The following is an 18,847-nucleotide window of genomic DNA, read 5'->3' on the forward strand; positions in this document are numbered from 1 at the left end:
GTAGCTTATCTCTTCATGAGGGAAACTGCAGACTACTTAGATGTTACTGCGTGCGTGATAAGGAGACACCAGAACGTGCGACATAATGAAACGAGCGGCGCGTCACTCTCACCCATGACTATTTAAACCCTTAGATCAGAGGCACAGAACACGATCCATATTTCCTGACAGCAGACATGAGGACTGTGGTTAGTATCTTCCGATGTATTTACGTCTTTGCTATATAACCCTTCCTCTATTTCGGCTACAACATTCACTCACATCACTAGTTTTGCACAGAGCAGTGGTTTGGTTCTAAATACGTCACATGCTGATATTTGTTTTCCTAATTGCCTCTCTCCTGTGCACATTTCTGTAAGCATTGTAATCGATGTCGCACAAACATGAGAAGGCTAGGTGAAAGCGAAAGTGTTATTTTGCTACGCCTTCTGATGAAAACACTAACGGATACGTTTCAACATTTTGAATTATGGACATTTTCCCTATGATATTTCTTTCTGAACCGCCATCATTAACATGACTAGATTGTCAGACAGACAAACAGACAAAATAACAATAGGTAGGGACTGCATTCAAATTAACTGTTACGGTTATCGTGATTTATAAATCAGGAAAGTACATTTTAGTTACCATTAAGCTCTAATCCGATTATGACGAACACTATAATCAGTTCAAAATGGTTCAAATGGCTCTGAGCACTACGGAACTTAACATCTGAGGTCATCAGTCCTCTAGAACTTAGAACTACTTAAACCTAACCAACCTAAGGACGTCACACACATCCATGCCCGAGGCAGGATTCGAACCTGCGACCATAGCAGTCGTGCGGTTCCGGACTCAAGCGCCTAGAACCACTCGTCCACAGCGGCCGGCAATTAGTTACAGTACTCTAAGAAAATATATGGTTTCTAAGTCCTATGTATAATTCATTTAGGCAGTGGTGGAAAGACAGAACAATATTGTAGTCGAAAAGTGAACAGGAGGAAAACTTAGGTATAACAAAAAAAAGGCTTTGAGCACAATGGGACTCAACTTCTGAGGTCATCAGTCCCCTAGAACTTAGAACTACTTAAACCTAATCAACCTAAGGACATCACACAGATCCATGCCCGAGGCAGGATTCGAATCTGCGACCGCAGCGGTCTCGCGGTCCCAGACTGTAGCGCCTAGAACCGCACGGCCACTCCGGCCGGCAAACTTTGGTATCTTTTCACAGTGTCTGTCTCTAGCTTCACCAGACGTTTAATTTTAATATTGGATCTCTATTTGTCTGTGTGCGCAAGTGTGTGCTTAAAAGATTTGCATACTTGGAATGAATTCGATACTCTTATTAAGTCTTTATTTAACTCACATTTTTCTTCCACAGACGATCCTGTTCGCCGTGTGCGGAGTCGTTGCCGCCAGACCTGACGTTCTCGATGTCGTCCCCACATCGACGCTGAGCGTGACAAAGGCGAAGACTTCCATTGGTGCAGATGTGGACGAGTATCCTGGTGCAAGCGGAGTAAATGATCGCAGCTTTCTGGCCGGTGCGGAAGTGCCTCCGCAAGTTAAACCCAAAGTGTCAGACCCAGCTGACTCCATTGCTTCACCTAGCTCAATCGCGCAGTTTAACCTTCAGTCCAGTAATCAACCCGTCCTCCTACTTCCGAGCTCTTATTACCAGTCCAGTCTCGCCACGAATTCCCACTTGCCGTTTTATACTGTGCCCAGCACTCTTCTCTCCAGCACTGGGTACAACTGTTTCCCATTTGGCATTCCCATCCTCATTTTCGCTTCCAATGACGGTCACATGCCCAGGTACCCTCTCCTTAGCACCGTTATGAAGACACCCCCCCTCGGTTTCCCAATAATAAACCTAGTTACTAGTGTGTCCACTGTCGGAACCTCAACTGAGAACCTGGTCTCTTAACCAGTCACAGCACCAAATAGCTCATCAACAACCACTATCGACTTCGCTGCTGTCCCGATTCGTATTCCTGGTGCTGCTTGTTGCTAACTTGCAATGTCTGTCAGTTCTCTCACTTACCAAGAAGCTGGAATTAGTGAATAAACCCTGAATAATTTGTTTATAGCCTTTGTTCATATTGTTTTGAATAAAAGAGTTTTATTATTTGTCTATGCAGTTAAAATCATTTAGTCTTGCATATGCATTAATACTCCAAGCATTTTTAATCATTAAGACAAATACACGGTTATTACAAACGATTGAAGCGATTTCACAGCTCTACAATAACTTTATAATTTGAGATATTTTCATAATGCTTTGCACACACATACAAAAACTCAAAAAGTTTTTTTAGACATTCACAAATGTTCGATATGTGCCCCTTTAGTGATTCGGCAGACATCAAGCCGATAATCGAGTTCCTCCCACACTCGGCGCAGCATGTCCCCATCAATGAGTTCGAAAGCATCGTTGATGCGAGCTCGCAGTTCTGGCACGTTTCTTGGTAGAGGAGGTTTAAACACTGAATCTTTCACATAACCCCACAGAAAGAAATCGCATGGGGTTAAGTCGGGAGAGCGTGGAGGCCATGACATGAATTGCTGATCATGATCTCCACCACGACTGATCCATCGGTTTTCCAATCTCCTGTTTAAGAAATGCCGAACATCATGATGGATGTGCGGTGGAGCACCATCCTGTGAAAGATGAAGTCGGCGCTGTCGGTCTCTAGTTGTGGCATGAGCCAATTTTCCGCGGGCTACGCGTGAAACTTGCCCGCACGCGTTCAACCGTTTCTTCGCTCACTGCAGGCCGACCCGTTGATTTCCCCTAACAGAGGCATCCAGAAGGTTTAAACTGCGCATACCATCGCCGAATGGAGTTAGCAGTTGGTGGATCTTTGTTGAACTTCGTCCTGAAGTGTCGTTGCACTGTTATGACTGACTGATGTGAGTGCATTTCAAGCAAGACATACGCTTTCTCGGCTCCTGTCGCCATTTTGTCTCACTGCGCTCTCGAGCACTCTGGCGGCAGAAACCTGAAGTGCAGCTTCAGCCGAACTAAACTTTATGATTTTTTCTACGTATCTGTAGTGTGTCGTGACCATATGTCAATGAGTGGAGCTACAGTGAATTTATGAAATCGCTTCAATCATTTGTAATTGCCCTGTAATAATTTAAATCGCATCTGTGTCCAAACTATTTACAAAAGAGTTTCTTAGATGCTGTAGTGATCAATAAAGGAAAATGGAACTAATTGTCATATTGCTGCAACTGATTAGTCAGAAGGAATGATCTTATAATGCAAAAGGAAGCTGAAAATTTGATGTGTCTACAAGAAATTAATACAATGAAGAATTTAAATCTCAGACACGAAATAAACTGAGAAAGCTTCGAATCAGAAGAATCTCTTAATTCTACCACACGAAGGTAGTTACTCTGCAAAAACGATGGTAGCTCTCAGTGCACAGTTGCAAAGCAGAATGGTGCCATCACTAACAGAACGGAACGATACTGCTGGTAGAAGCACCACACACTAAAAATAAAAATATTTTCTGTATCGAGCGAAACGATACAGGGTAAAACAGCAGACTAGTATTCGGGAGGACGTGGGTTATAATACACATACGGTCATCATAATTTATTTATTCTGGGAATCTCCTTAAGCCGCTTAACACTATACCCTGAATGATATTCCATGGAAGGTACGGCCAGTTATCTTCACCTTCTTTTCCCAAAGCGCGTGAGTATTCGGTAACTACTGATCAAGGCGTGTTTGTGATGCTATACTGTAAACTCCCTTTCCTTCTTCTGTAAGATGACCAGCATCACATAATACTTACATACATGCGTCACACTTAGTTAAAACGCCCCATTATTATTATTTGGGAGAAGTTATATCACAACTATGTATAGTCATTAAAGCTGGTCAGCCACAGTACGCCTAACTTATACTATGTAATTTATAATATTAACCGTCAGCTACTTGCTTAGCGTGAATATATCAGCTTAAGTATATTGTAGCATATTCATCTTGTACTAATAATCAGTTTCTTGTCGCTGACAAAGAGTTGAACCTCCATGGGGGACTTACAAGCATGCATATATTTTACGTAAGACTCTTTTCTCTTATTATTACAAACACTGATGACAGTAAGCATCAATTACTTTATATAACAAAATCGAAGAAGCGACTTTATGTCATGTAACTGACATCTTTGAATGTACTAATACCTTATGGGGACTATCACCGTTGGAGGGGCAACATGGAAACGCATGTACGAGAGCGCTTATATGCCTGTAAAGTTCGAGCGGTATACTCCTTGAACATAACCGCTCTAAATACGTGTCGTGTGTGAGTTTCGCATAACAGTTACAAGCCATATGCAACCAGCATTGTACAGTGAACTCAACTCGCCAATATCACAGTCGGTGGGAACATTTCGGTTTACAGTACGAGACCAGCTGCCGTCTGACATACTGCCTAGTTCCGCGGTATATCCCAATGTAACCTTATGAAACGTCCCCTTTGAACAATTTATACACGACTGTGCTTAAACTGACACACAATATTTTTAGCGCAACGCAATCTGACTATCAAAGATCCCTGCAAAAGAATGGCCCTGAGTAACATTAAACTATACCTTTCAGAAATCACTTACCTCACAAAAATCTTCGTTACTCGAACTACTGCAATACAGCGAGCGCCACTACTGCCAGCTAAATAAAAGATTCAAAATACGGAAGGCACTAACTACTGATAGAGATAGTTAGCAAATGAAAGATATTAATAGAGAACAAACAATGTATTTACCTTAATATCATCACAAGTCATAATATATATAATTTCAATACTCCGCCATTTCCTTCCACACATCCACCACTGCTGGCGGCTCACCTCTAACTGCGCAACGCTACGCACTGTTCACATCAGCTGCCGCTGCCCAACACTACAATGGCAGACAACAATGCTAACTAGCCACAGACTGCACACAGCACAGCCAGTGATTTTCATATAGAGCGCTACGTAACGTTGCCAATAAGAAAACATAAACATCCTACTTACACAGCCCCCACGCTCCCCACAAAAAATTTTACAAATTTTTTTGGGCAGTGGCCAATACAGGTTTAAAAATTTTTTCATAATTACAGTAAGAAAGATATCAAATGCACACACTTATTAATACAATGTTGGTGAAAAGCTAAAATTTTCTCACAGTCAATAAAGATAGTCCTGATCATTCATCATAATAGTAATTACAGTTTTTGTTTTTCACAAAGTCTCATTAGTAAAAGAGAATGCACATGGAAGTAGTGGATTTCCATGCAGTCTTGAAGAAGTAGTGTTGTCCTTCCAACTGAAAGGCAGTGCTGACTCTTGACATGCTGACAGGTAATGGGCCACAACAGAGCAATCCCACAGCAGAGTCATTCGACGTTTTGAAGAAGATTGGTAGGTAGGTCATCACAGAGTAGACCTACTGTAGTCCTGGTAGAGATTACGGTATTGGTGGGCCACCAGAGGTGTAGACCCACTGCAGTAGAGATGGCTAGCAGCCATCCGTTGCGACTGTGCAGGTATACAATCACCATTGAAGAGTCTTGCGGATAATAGAGCAAGTCCGTAACCACCACTTGTGCACTCACAAAGTTTTTTGGAAGTGTCCTTACAACCAGCAATGCTGTTATCCAGTCCCTTGCTGATTTATTAACACACGTGCAAACACTAACAGTCCCTACTTCTCACATATTGTCCATATACTATGACCAACAGAAACGTGTGCAGTGAAATGTAACGTACAAGTTACTTAATTAGATGAACTGGTGTCAATTACAATTTTATAACATAAAAATACAATAACAAAATACATCATTAAAGAACATAACAATACAGATAACGTTTGTAGTAATAAGGGCTTTACAAAAGAATAGAAATAAACATATACATCAGTGTTACAAAAATAATGACATAAGTACATACATAAAAGATCAGAATAACTTTCGAAACATCAACTTCACACATGAGCAACAAAACAGAATAAATAATATCTAACATCTTTACAAAGTAAATAACATATTATTAATGCCAATTATATTTGAGAATAACAGTATTCCTTATCATAGTGAATGTAGCTTAATATTAGAAGAAAAAATTCTATGAAACTACACAGAGACGGGAAGAAAACAAATACACAAGGGTACACAAACACATAGTGGGATAACACAAAAGGAAAGGACAGGGTTTGTTTTACTGCAGTATTTTACATGGAGATCTCCCTTCGTTCATCATTATTCCCAAAAGTCCTATCTAAGCCTGCCTTCTGTATTCTGTTCACATCCTCTATCAAAAATGGTTTTTCTCCACTGTACAGTATCCTTTTTTTTTTTTTTTTTTGCCCAAACCATTTTCGTATAGCTTCTCAATACATTTCTTGCAAGTCATCATAGTTAGTTTCTTATATAGTCTACCCCTCTTAAGCTAACTTAAATCTACTGAGCTCAGTTATATATACCAAGGGACGAGGCAATGCAGCATCACATAAAACAATTAATATAAACAGCAACGAAAAAAAACGCAGATTTGCGAAGCAAGCAGCATTAAGAAATTAGCAAAGCAATTGTAATATTACAACTAATATAAGGCACTGTGCAGGAAACAAGAAAAATAAGCTAGTAGTAAAACTGGCTTAACAGCGTAATACAAAGTCAAATTCAGTAACACTACGCCTGGCAAACAGCAGTAACTTATACCTAAACATGACATAGCTCAAGCAGAAAATATATTACAGTAAAGACAACAATGCAGGTAAGGGAAATGTATATTCACATCTTAATGTCTATGTAATTAAAGTGGTGCACCACAACAACTTATTGTAAAAAAAATATTACCGTGTACTTGAAAAGAAAATTATGTGTCCAGTTACTGTTACTAGTCCCTTCTTATTGTTCTTTCCTTTCCAAGTGCTCCTTTTTTAAAGAATATGGATTACAAAATTATTATTTAATATATCTGTTGACAGAAAGTGTTCACATTAGCAAATGCATTTTATTTTATAAAAGCAATGCTGCAACACAGCTGGAAACCAGATATCAAATGAAATAAGCAATTACACAAACCAAAGCATAAAAATATCATTCAGTAGTCATGTGAGATTTCATAAGTTAGTAGAAATTCTCTCAACTCTCGTAGAAAGACGCTTGTCATAATCAGGTGTGCAGATGTAAGTATCTTTCCAAGTAATGAGGGTGTCGCATTTGCAATGTTTTCTCTAAAGGAATGTCAATGGCGAGGATAATGGCCTCCCTTTTTTTTTCTTTTCTACCTGAGCGTCTGAAAAGGCTTGTTCTCCAGGTGTCTGACACAGCTGTGTGCCCACGACGCACGTGCAGGTGGTCACTTAACTTTCTTACGGAAATATTTACGACAGCAGTTTCCACTACAGTGACAGTCTCATAAAAATATTTCACAGGTCAAGAATTAGCGTTACAAATGTGTAGAAACAAAATCCTGTAAATATAACAGTGTCCAAAAAATTTTCGCCGGCATTGTGATACAATAATACACATCGTCGTCGTAAAAATAACATCATAACACCTCAGTCAAATCTCAAAAACGTCGTAGCTTCCTGCAATAATTTCAAAACCTAAAAAAATTCTCTGGTCATTTAAATAGCGTCATCTACCTCAAACGTACTTTAAAATCATTCTCCCTTACCAAATACATCATTCAAAGCTCTCATAGTATCACAATGGTACCAAAAAAATATGAACAGTTCACAAACTACAGACAAAATACAATTTCTTAAGTGTGAAGTTATCCAACGGTAATTGCGTAAACATGTGTCACTGACGTAGTAAAAAGATGTTTGTTTCTCTGCTAAATGATCAGATAGCTGTGTAATTTATGTGTTAGAGAAATATGGTACCGATGTGTTAAATTGTATAAGCAAATACCATATTAGCTAGGGCTCCTTGTGCTTGCCAAACACATGGTACACAAAGTAGGCATGTAGCCCCCTGAGGTTTAATGTAATTATACCCTCAGGTGTTACAGATTACAGCAATGGAATGAAATGTAACACGGACAACTTTCTTTGTAATTCAAAAATCTTTAAAAATAAATGTTTTAAGTACAAAATTAATCACTCAAATACATGTCCTGTAGCGCTAGATGTGCGTCTTGTTGTAAGATAATCTCTGTGGAAGTGTCGTAGTTATTTTCCTCCGAAAGCTAAGTTCTGCAGAAACCAATGTACTTACCTCATGATAAACAAAAGTGAAATGCTTTGCGTAGAGATATCTTAGTTATTACGCTTATTGTTGTGATGATGAAAGTACTGTGCTGTAACGTATTGTTGTGCTATGGAAAAGGCTGTCTCCTTGTAGCTATACCACAAAAGTTACTATGAAAACATGTTATAATTTCCAGAATAATTCAGAAAAACTGTGCAGATATAAAACAGATACACCGCAAAAGCTACATTGTAAATTGTCACTCATTAGTAACGTCGTAATATAATCGTGTAGCTGTCACATAAACTAACCACTGTGTCATCTGGCATTTCACAGACAGCACCTCAAATCCAGAATCCACTCTCAAGCAAACCAAAATGTTGCATGAAAATCTCATTAGCAGTGCCGGTGTATGTTCCAAGTATGTGAGCCTCATAGTCGTTACGCGATCGTGCAACTAACAAGCAAGAATGTACACATACAGTAACACTGTGTCGTCTGTTCGCAATAACAATGCATTCGTAATTTCTGTTTGAATAAGTTCTCTTGGTTCTTGGCTGGATATTTAACTTCAAACATTGTTGCATGGTAACAGTTTCTAAAGCATAGTAGTAACGTGAAGTGAAACGTTTTATGGTAAAGACAAAGTTAAAAAGCAGATTATCTTTCAATAAACGGTTTTACATGTGAAATGTGGTGTAAACCTTTTGCTCTTCTCAGTATGCAGAGTTTCAACTTGAATGCAATTATCATGCGGTATTCGTCCGTAAAGAATACGGGAATTTTGCTCAAGGTTAACGTCTATGTTATTTTTCCCTGAGTGAGCCAGCGCACTCGGCAGCCTGCGGTGCGAGTCATTGTCTATCTCTTTGTTGCCGCGCGTCGTTACTGGGATTAGGAGGCGTAACTTCCACAAATTCGCCTTGTCGAGAGGGCCCAGCTCTGTTACAAACCCGCCAGTCCTGATGAAATTCACGTCTGTCGTTTTGTCGGTAGTTTACATAGTTTCTTGTTTGTCGGTCATGTGGTGGAGAATTTCTCCCGGAATCGTAACTGCGCGGTGGACCGTTGCATCTGAAGTTATTCCGTCTCCCTTGATAATAATTTTTTTGGTTCCCATATTGTCTGTTTCTAAGGTAATCTCTGTCATATTCATTACTATGGAAAAGCGATCTTTCTCTGTAACTATTACTCTGCCAGTGGTTGTCATACGGGTGGTGTCTGTTTTGGTCACGATTTACGTTGTAAGAATAGGCTTGTCGTGTCCAGTTATTGTTTCTGTCGTCACGGAATTGTGACGGATGTGACCTGTAATGATTGTTTTCCTGTTTTCGCATTACGCGATTGTCAGTGTCAATTTCTAGTTCTTGTAACAGTCCCTGAAAAGCTTCAATGTCGTCTTTGCAACGTCCTGCCAAAATAATATGCCGTAAATGTTCAGGTAATCTGATTAAGCAAATTCGGATGAGTCCTGAGGGGCTGTATGGGTTTGACAGGTACTGATTCTTGTGCAACATGTCTTCAAAATATTTGACAAGACTGTAAAATTCAGATTGTTCAAAGTGTTTCATCATCATGATGCTATGTTTTACTCGGTCTTGTGTAGCTTGTGACCAATATGCTGAGAGGAACGCATGGTAAAATTCTCCTTCACTGTGACAATCGTGAATGACTGATCGCATTCTTACAGCTGGTTCATTCTCCAAGTAGCCACACATAAATTCTAACCTGTGCTCCAATGACCAGGAAAACAATGAGAGAATTGATGGAGCCACGCTTGTGGATGAATGTCGTTGGCAGAATTCTTAAACGTTTTGAATTTACGTGTAGTAATGAACAGCTTATAGTCAAAATCAGCGTGTCGGCAAGTCGCATATCGGTCATTGGTTCGTCGTGTCGGCGTTTCCATCTCAAAATTCGGTGTACCTTGCCAATTTCTTTCATAATTTCCGAAGTGCCCTGAGTTATTATTTTGTGGCTGTTCCGTATTTCTATGTCCCTCTTCCCGTATTGGAGTGCGAGTGGCCTCTGAAACACGTAATTCTTGTATTACCTGTGTCAGCTGATCTTGTACTTCCCGGATTTCTCTTTGGTGTTGCGTATTAATTTGATTCTGATTTTGTTTGAATTTCCTAATTTGTTCGCACTCTTCTGTGTCAGTGATGGCTACAGGTCTTGTGTCATTCAGATCATCATCTACCTTTGCAGATAAATTAGTGAACTGATCCGAAAGTTCGGCTACTTTCTGCGATAGTGTACTTATTTCCTCAGTGTGTTTTTCTGAACCAAGTTTCAGAGTGTCCATTTGTGTTGAAATCGTATCTACTGTGTCCTTTAAGTTTTCCTGTGTTTTTGCAAGTTGCGTAACCGAATCGGTAGATGCAACTGAGTCAATTTTAGTCCACAAGGTCTCATGATTTTCATGAACAATGGTTTGCAGTTCTTTTATGGCTGCTTCGTGATTCTGTAATGCATTTTCATGCTGCGAAAAAATAGGTTGAAAATGCTCACAAATTTGTGTTTTTACGTCATTACAGACTTTTTGACATTTCGATTCAATGTTATGTAAGTCAGTAGTTAAATCTTCACGTGTTTGTTCAAGTGTGGTGTCTAACTTTTGAAGATTTTGTTCCACTGTGTCTAACTTTTTAAGATTTTGTTCCACTGTGTCTAACTGTTGCTGTGTTTGTCTCTGGTATTGTTCCATTGTGTCTAACTTTTGAAGCTTTTGCTGTGTTTGTCTCTGATTTTGTTCCATTGTGTCTAACTTTTGAAGATTTTGTCCCATTTGTTTCTGATTTTGTTCAAGCGTTGTGTCTAACTTTTGTGTCTAACTTTGTCCCATTTGTTGCATTAACTGTAATAACAGTGCACTGGTATCTGAAACATGTTCCTCAGTGCTATTCGGCAACACATTTGAACCGGCAATATTCGCAGTTTGAATAGCAGAAAATGTGTCTTGACTTATTTGAGAAAAGGGTGAGGACGCAAAACCTGAATCTACAGTATTTGCAAGATTGTGTCCTGTCATTTCGGATTCCTGAGGCGAGCTGTTGCCGACCGATCGATCGATAATGCTTCCCTGTTCACTAATTGTTTCACTGTCTACACCATTGGTTGCAGCCCGCTCCATTTCCCAATGTACAATTACCAAATTACTACTTTGAACATTAGTTAATTCATTACTCGGTGGCGCTAACACACTGCTTTCGTCTTCACTGTTATTTCTCAGTTTACTTTGGAGCATAGTATTACGTTTTTCACACGCCATTATTGTCACAATATTTCGCACGAAAACACAGAAAAGCACAATTTGAAGAGCAAAAATAAGAGAACACATTAACATAGCACTGAAAATAATATCTAGTTAATTGCAGCTGTGAAATACTTGGTGCAAACAGTGGTTTGGTTCTAAATACGTCACATGCTTATATTTGTTTTCTTGATTACCTCTCTCCTGTGCACATTTCTGTAAGCATTGTAATCGATGTCGCACAAACATGAGAAGGCTAGGTGAAAGCCCATGACAGATGATACATGAAGGACATAAAAACAGGTTAGCATAGACACAAACGACATTTATGATCAAGAGAAGTCTAGTAATAAAAAAAATACGCTTTAATTTGAGAAATTTTTTAGAATGTACTTTTGGAGCACATCATTGTACGGTAGTGAAACGTGGATTGTGGGAGATCCAGAACATAAGAGAATTGAAGCATTTGAGATAAGGTGCTACAGAATAAAGTTGAGAATCAGAAGGGCTAATAAAGTAAGGAATGAGGTTATCCAGAGTATCGGCAAAGAAAGTAACATTCGGAAATCACCGATAAGAAGACGGGACACAATGGTACGACGTGTGTTACGACATAATGGAATAATATCCATGATACTAGAGGGAGTTGTAACAGTTAAAAACTGTAGAGGACAAAAACTGTAGAAGGTAAAATATGTAGGGGAAAATACAGATCATAGTGCATATAACAAATAACTGAGGACGTACGTTATAAGTGCTACTCTGGGATGAAGTTTGCTTAGCACTGGAATTCCTGGCAGGCATAATCATACCAATCTGAAGACTGATGAGTCAAAAGAATAAAGGCACGTGAAGTGCTTAGAGAAAGATGTATGGCATTATCAGAATAGTAAGAAACAGCGCATCAAACAGGATTAAGGATTTACCTCTAAACCTGTCGTACTACCAGCGCTTAGAAATTAATACATAGTGGATGACGTGAAGTATGACCTCACAACTTTGGAAACATTATGTCTAAGATGAGGCAAAGTACTGAAGCGAGCATGTAATGTTGTAGTTGTCGGTGATGACAGTGACGCCACAATACGTGATACCAGAAGCGCTATATATATCTTACACATACTAAAAATACTGTACATATTTTTCTTCTTCATAAACGCACCTGTACAATTTATAATAATAAACTCGTACAGCTTGAGGTGTGAATGAAATATGAGGACCTATTTTGAAAAGAACGTAATGTTTGTAACTATGTATCGGATGGAGTTGCTAAAGAAATAGCATTATCGATAACAGTCTTTATTGAAATAAGAGCAGGCGTTGCCTGGGCAGCTAAGATGAAAAATTATAATGAAACTTTTACGCTGTTTAAATCAGATATGAAATGAAAAATAACTGTTTCGTTACCATAATACAAGCAGCTAAATTCACAAGAAAAATATTGAATGAGTCGAACACTGTAAAAAAATTAAAAAATCAATGATTTATAGAGGCACTGCCACCAAAAAATAAGAAAATATTGGTACCACTATACACACAAAGTTGCGAAGTTTTCAGAATCAGCGCGTGTGTGCGTACATGCGAGCGAGCATGTGCGAGTGGGCGTATGTGTGTGTGTGTGTGTGTGTGTGTGAGTGTATGTGTGTGTGTGTGTGTGTGTGTGTGCGTGTATGTGTGTGTGTGTGTGTTGGGTTAGGTGTACACACGCATTAGAAGTGTCCGTGGGTTGTATTTTACTTCATTACTGATGTGTCAAGTGACTTGTGATTTACGAATAGCTTCTGTTCGTTATGAAAGCATTGCAGTCTCATTTTGTTCACCAGATGTGTGACATAATACCATGAAATGTTTTGTTACAGTTTCTCCTAAGTGCAGTGCTTGCAGCTGCGTACGCAAGGCCTGCTGTCTTGTCGGAAGCTGCGCCATCACCATGCTCGACAAAGACAGGGGCAACCAGTGCTGCCATCCTGAAGGATAGAATTGGAGCAGTCATGCAAAAAGGAGACGCCGCATCGGTTAGCAGTGAATCGGCCCAGTCTGAAAGGGCCAGTTCCGAAACTTCACGTTTGTCTTCTTCAGCTAAGAAACCCAACAGTTCCCCAGAGAGCAAGCTGAACCCTAACCGTAACATAGGTCCCATTTTAGGTAGCAAAACGCCCTCATCTGACTCTATCAGTCCGTCTCAAATGTCACAACTATCTAAGAATGCTGCTAGTCATCAGGACATCGATAGTTCCGAAACGTCCAACTTGTTTCCTTCCCGTGAAACACAAGACAGTTCATTAGAGATCAAGTTGAACGGCAACAGTAAGGTGGGGCCTACATCAGGTAGCAAAACGCCCTCACCTGACTCCATTAGTCCGTCTCGAACGTCGCCAAAATCTAAGAATGTTGTTCGTCTTCAGGATACTGATAGCTACGAAACGTCCAACCTGTCTCCTTATCCTGAAAAACCTGCCAGTTTCCCAGAGAGCAAGTTGAACCCCAACCGCAATGTAGGTCTCTCTTCAGGTAGCAAAATGCGGTCGCCTGACTCCGTTAGTTCATCTCAGACGTTGCCACAATTTAAGAATGCTGCTAGTCTTCAGGATATAGATAGCTCCGAAACGTCCAACCTGTCTCCTTCCCGTGACAGTTCATTGGAGATAAACTTTAACGATAACGGTAAGACAGGGCCTACTTCTGGTAGAAAAATGCCCTCACCTGACTCCATTAGTCCGTCTCGAACGTCGCCAAAATCTAAGAATGTTGTTCGTCTTCAGGATATTGACAGCTACGAAACGTCCAATCTGTTTCCTTCCGAAAAACCTGCCAGTTCCCCAGAGAGCAAGTTGAACCCCAACCGTAAAGTAGGTCTCATTTCTGGTAGCAAAATGCCCTCACCTGCCTTCGTTAGTCAGTCTCAAACGTCGTCAGCTTCTAAGGGTATTGACAGCTCCGAGACGCCTAACTCCTCTCCTTCTGCCGTAACACCTCAGAGGTCCACAGAAAGCAAACTGAACGACAATCTGCAGACAGCTCTAGCTTCTGCTGGCCAGAGGTGCCCTCAGCTGGCTCCATCAGTCAGTCTCAGACATCTTCAGTTCCTAAGAATGCTGCTACTCTCCAGGATACTGACAGCTCCGAAACATCCATCTCGTCTCCTTCTGCCGAAAAAGCTGACTGTTCCCCAGAGAGCATGTCGAACACCAACTATATGGTAGGTCTCGCTTCTGGTAGCAAAGTGCCCTCAACTGGCTCCATTAGTCCATCTGAAACATCTGCAGCTCCTAAGAATGCTGCTAGTCTTCAGGATATTGACAGCTCCGAGACGTCTAAACCGTTTCCTTCCACCGAAAGACCTTGCAGTTCCTCGGAAAGCTTGTTGGATAACAGTTCGGAGAATCTCTCTTCTGCTGGTTAAATGTCCTCACCTGATTCTTTTACTCCTTCTGAAAGATCTCCATCCCTTACTAATGCAAAAAAAGAATTTGAAACATCTGGCGAATCCGATTCTGCTCAAAAGCCCAACGATGACTTACTGGGCAGCAGCACATTCCAGAATTCTCCTGTAAGTAACTTGCGAGACACTTCTTCTGTTAACTCTCAAGAAAGCGTTTCTAAACGCCTAGGCAATATTGCCCGTGTAGATACCTCTGCTACTTTTCAACCTACCAACAAGCCCAAAGCTGATTCGCCTGACAGCAGCTCATTAGGGGATCTTGCTGACAGCAACTTTCCATCGAGTCACTCCGCTGACTCGCAAGACGACCTCTCCCCTGCCAGTGATCCTCGCTATCCCATTAATAGCCTTGTTCCTTCTGCATCTGCCACTCCTGGTCTTGGTTTGTACCATGTTGCCGGTTACTGGCTTTGTACCGGGCCGTTCTACAGTCATCAAGCCAACAGTGACAGCGTGAGCCTTCCCGTTACAATGACGTACCCACCACCTAGTTCTAACAAGGCCATGTTTGGTCTTTCTACAAGCACCCCGCTTGCTGGTCGTTCTGCCGATAGATTTCCCCCGACGACATTGCTCACTCCAGCAATGCTATGGACAATGCTGATGGGGCAGTTCTCACAGACTGGCCAGCTAGCTTCACTCCGACTCTGCGACAGCTGTCAGTCGATGAATTAAGTAAGGTGAGGTATTAGCTGTAAGTTTGAAAAAAAATTACTGGCTAATGATTTTTTACAATTGTCTGTATGTGGTAGAACTCAACGTTTGCACACTTGGAATTATTCTCTTGTACCGTAGCCACTAGGATTTCATATTACTAAAAGAGTTTCAAGTTATTTTTAATAGTAAAGGCTCTCTGGCAGACGTGTAATTACGTTAATAAGTTGAAGGGCCTCGGCACACTACTGTATATATGTAAGTGGTACTCTCATAACAGTAATCGTAGTATTCTTATCAACAAGCAACGATTGAGATGAGGTAGTTGTCTTTAGTTAATGTGTTAAATACTGACACGAATAACTGGGAGTAGCTGATCTCTGGGACGATCAGCTGAGTTGCAGTACAGATATAGGTAAACGTGGAGACAATTTGGCCTTACTACTTACCTTAGAATATAGGTTCAAATGGTTCAAACGGCGCTGAGCACTATGGGACTTAACATCGGTGGTCATCAGTCCCCTAGAACTTAGAACTACTTAAAACTAACTAAACTAAGGACATCACAAACATCCATGCCCGAGGCAGGATTCGGACCTGCGACCGTAGCGGTCACGCGGTTCCAGACTGAAGCGCCTAGAACCGCACGGCCACATCGGCCGGCAGAATATAGGTAAAAGAAAGGTATACTTTTCGTCTATAGTGCTTGTAGATTGAGACAGAAGTAACAGGGGTAAAATACAGGGAGCAAGAAGTTATTAACATCTTCCACAGAAAGTAGACTGTAGTTGTAAGAGTCGATGAGGATGAAAAGTAAGCACCAGTTGAGAAGGGGGTGAGACAGAACTGAAGTGTCTCAAGAATGTTATTCATTTACACGAAGACAGTAACTGTTCTTGAAAGAATAGGTACTGTTGATGACCGTGCAGCTTTTCCCTGGAATAAATGATGACTAACTGAAACCCTCAGCTGCCGACAGGTGTTGTTGATATACCTCGATGTGGACAGCTGAAAATGTGTGCCCACATCGAGGTATAACAACAACACCTGTCGGCATCTGAGGGTTTCAGTTAGTCATCATTTAATGTTATTCGTTCTGTGCACTGAGCAACCAGCGAAGGAGATCAAAGAAAAAATTTCGAAGGAAAGTTCAGGGAGAAGAAATAAGAACTTTGCGGACTGGTGATGACATTGCAATACTGCTGGAGGAGGCCGAGAGCAGTGAAACGGAATGGGCAATTTTTTGGGAAGAGATTATCAGAAGAAAATCTACATCAGTAAAACAAGAGTACTTAGGATTGATGTTCGATGCTAGCGAACAAAGATCTTTATCAGCCTACTACTGTGCTTCTTATATCCTTATCTTATCTTATATCGCCTATCATGTGGTATTTTGCTTCCAAGGTAGAACAATGGCTTTATTTCCTCTGCTGCATGGTCCTCAAGATAGATATCAAGTTCACCATTAACCTCATTTCTTCGATACCTCACTTCTTCCCTTTAATTCATGAAACTTTTTATAGCTAAGTAAATAGCGAAATTAAGTGTGGCTGTGAAACAGTGATTTCTCGAGGTACCACAACGCTCACGGTATTGTCGGCGCAGGTCGGGGCGGTCTTGGCGGCTGAGGATCCAGCAGCAGTTGCCCACGCTGCTGACACTCCAGCGTACGCCGTTGTCGGTCCATCGGCTGCACCGGTGGAGTTGTCTGCAGGCACCGCCTCATCTTCTGCTCCACAGAGCCAGGCACCGAACACCGTTACCTTCGGTGGCGTTCCAGTTCGCGTGTTGGCGCCACCAGCTGCACCATCAGCGACCCAGTATCCACGGATCATCAACTTTGGTGGCGTTCCCGTTCCCGCCAACGTCCAAGAGGCAGCAGCTGCTCATAACACCATCAACTTCGGTGGCGTCTCTCTTCGTACACTAAGCCATCCGGCAACTGTGCCACTGAGTGTGATTTCAAACACCATCAACTTCAGTGGTTGGCCCGTTCGTCCTGTGGTCAATAGCCTGCTGCACTAATGAACAGTCAACCAGTCGCCATCGCCTTCGCTAGTGTCCCTCTACGTGCACCAGCTACTGCGTGCTGTTAGGTCGTAACTGCGGTCACTGTTTAACGAGTGTGTCCACGAGGGTGCGTTGAGAAATTGTTAACATGTTTCCGTGAAATGTGCATGATTGTTTAAATAGCACATCTTTCATTAAATCACTGAAGAAAACGAAGAATAACTGTCAGCAGCGACTAAATCTATCCTGTACTCTATGTTATTACTGACATGAATAAAAATTTAGTTTTCAGTGGAGTTTGATTTGCTTATTCTTACATGTTCCTCACCTTATGGACTAATTTTCGCCCATGTAATTTTGGAATCATTTATTGATTAATATATATGAAAATAGTAAAACGAAAATAATTATCAACTACAGCCAATCAACAATACAGAAGAGCGGACAAGAATGTAGACGGTAAGAATATGGATACAGAACGCATGAAAAACTTTGTTCTGAATTTACGTTGTCGAAGACAAAAGTAACGGAAGTGTCTCGCATTTCTTTGAAATACCCTTAAGAACGGGACAACACAGAGAAATATTATATTATAAATCAAAAACAACGCTCAACAAGTCTGCAAAAGGAGATATTAAAAAAATATTAACACATTGTTAACCGTAGCAACAAAGCAATTAATTTGAAAAACTGACGAAGTACATATACATCCACTGGTGTGTAGCAAGATAATGTTTTTTCAAGTGGAAGAAGAGATAATAGTCGCTGTGTGCAGGTTAGGGACTGCTGTCGCATTCAGTAATTTTACGCATCATATCTGTAGAATTACGGCAATTCGTATGTCTTTATTTTAAAACATAACGGCAATTGATTTTTTTAAAGCAGATGTTGTTAGCGCTTTAGGCCAGTAGACCATCATCAGAATATAATTCAAAAGGGTCACACGACACAAAATAACACAATAACAGCAGAGTAATACGATAAAAAGTGGAAAAATACTTGAAAATATTTTACAGTCAAGGCAGAGGCGACGTGTGTTTCAAGGGCACATACTGAACAGATGTCCAGTAAGTTAACAGCAGACGTCTGGCTGTTACAAGTCTAGACTTGGTCCCATGTGCCTCTCGTGGAATGTGATTTAAGATGGTGAGACGTAGCTGTCACAAACAAAAGAGTAAAGAAGCATACAGAATTGATTTACGATAATTTACGATATTACATCTACATTGGCAATGCGCAGGTCACCTCGCAATGTATCACTACCCCCCTCCTCCTCCTCTCTCTCTCTCTCTCTCTCTCTCTCTCTC

The sequence above is a fragment of the Schistocerca cancellata genome, chromosome 3 (assembly GCF_023864275.1).
Source record: "Schistocerca cancellata isolate TAMUIC-IGC-003103 chromosome 3, iqSchCanc2.1, whole genome shotgun sequence".
Classification (NCBI taxonomy): domain Eukaryota; kingdom Metazoa; phylum Arthropoda; class Insecta; order Orthoptera; family Acrididae; genus Schistocerca; species Schistocerca cancellata.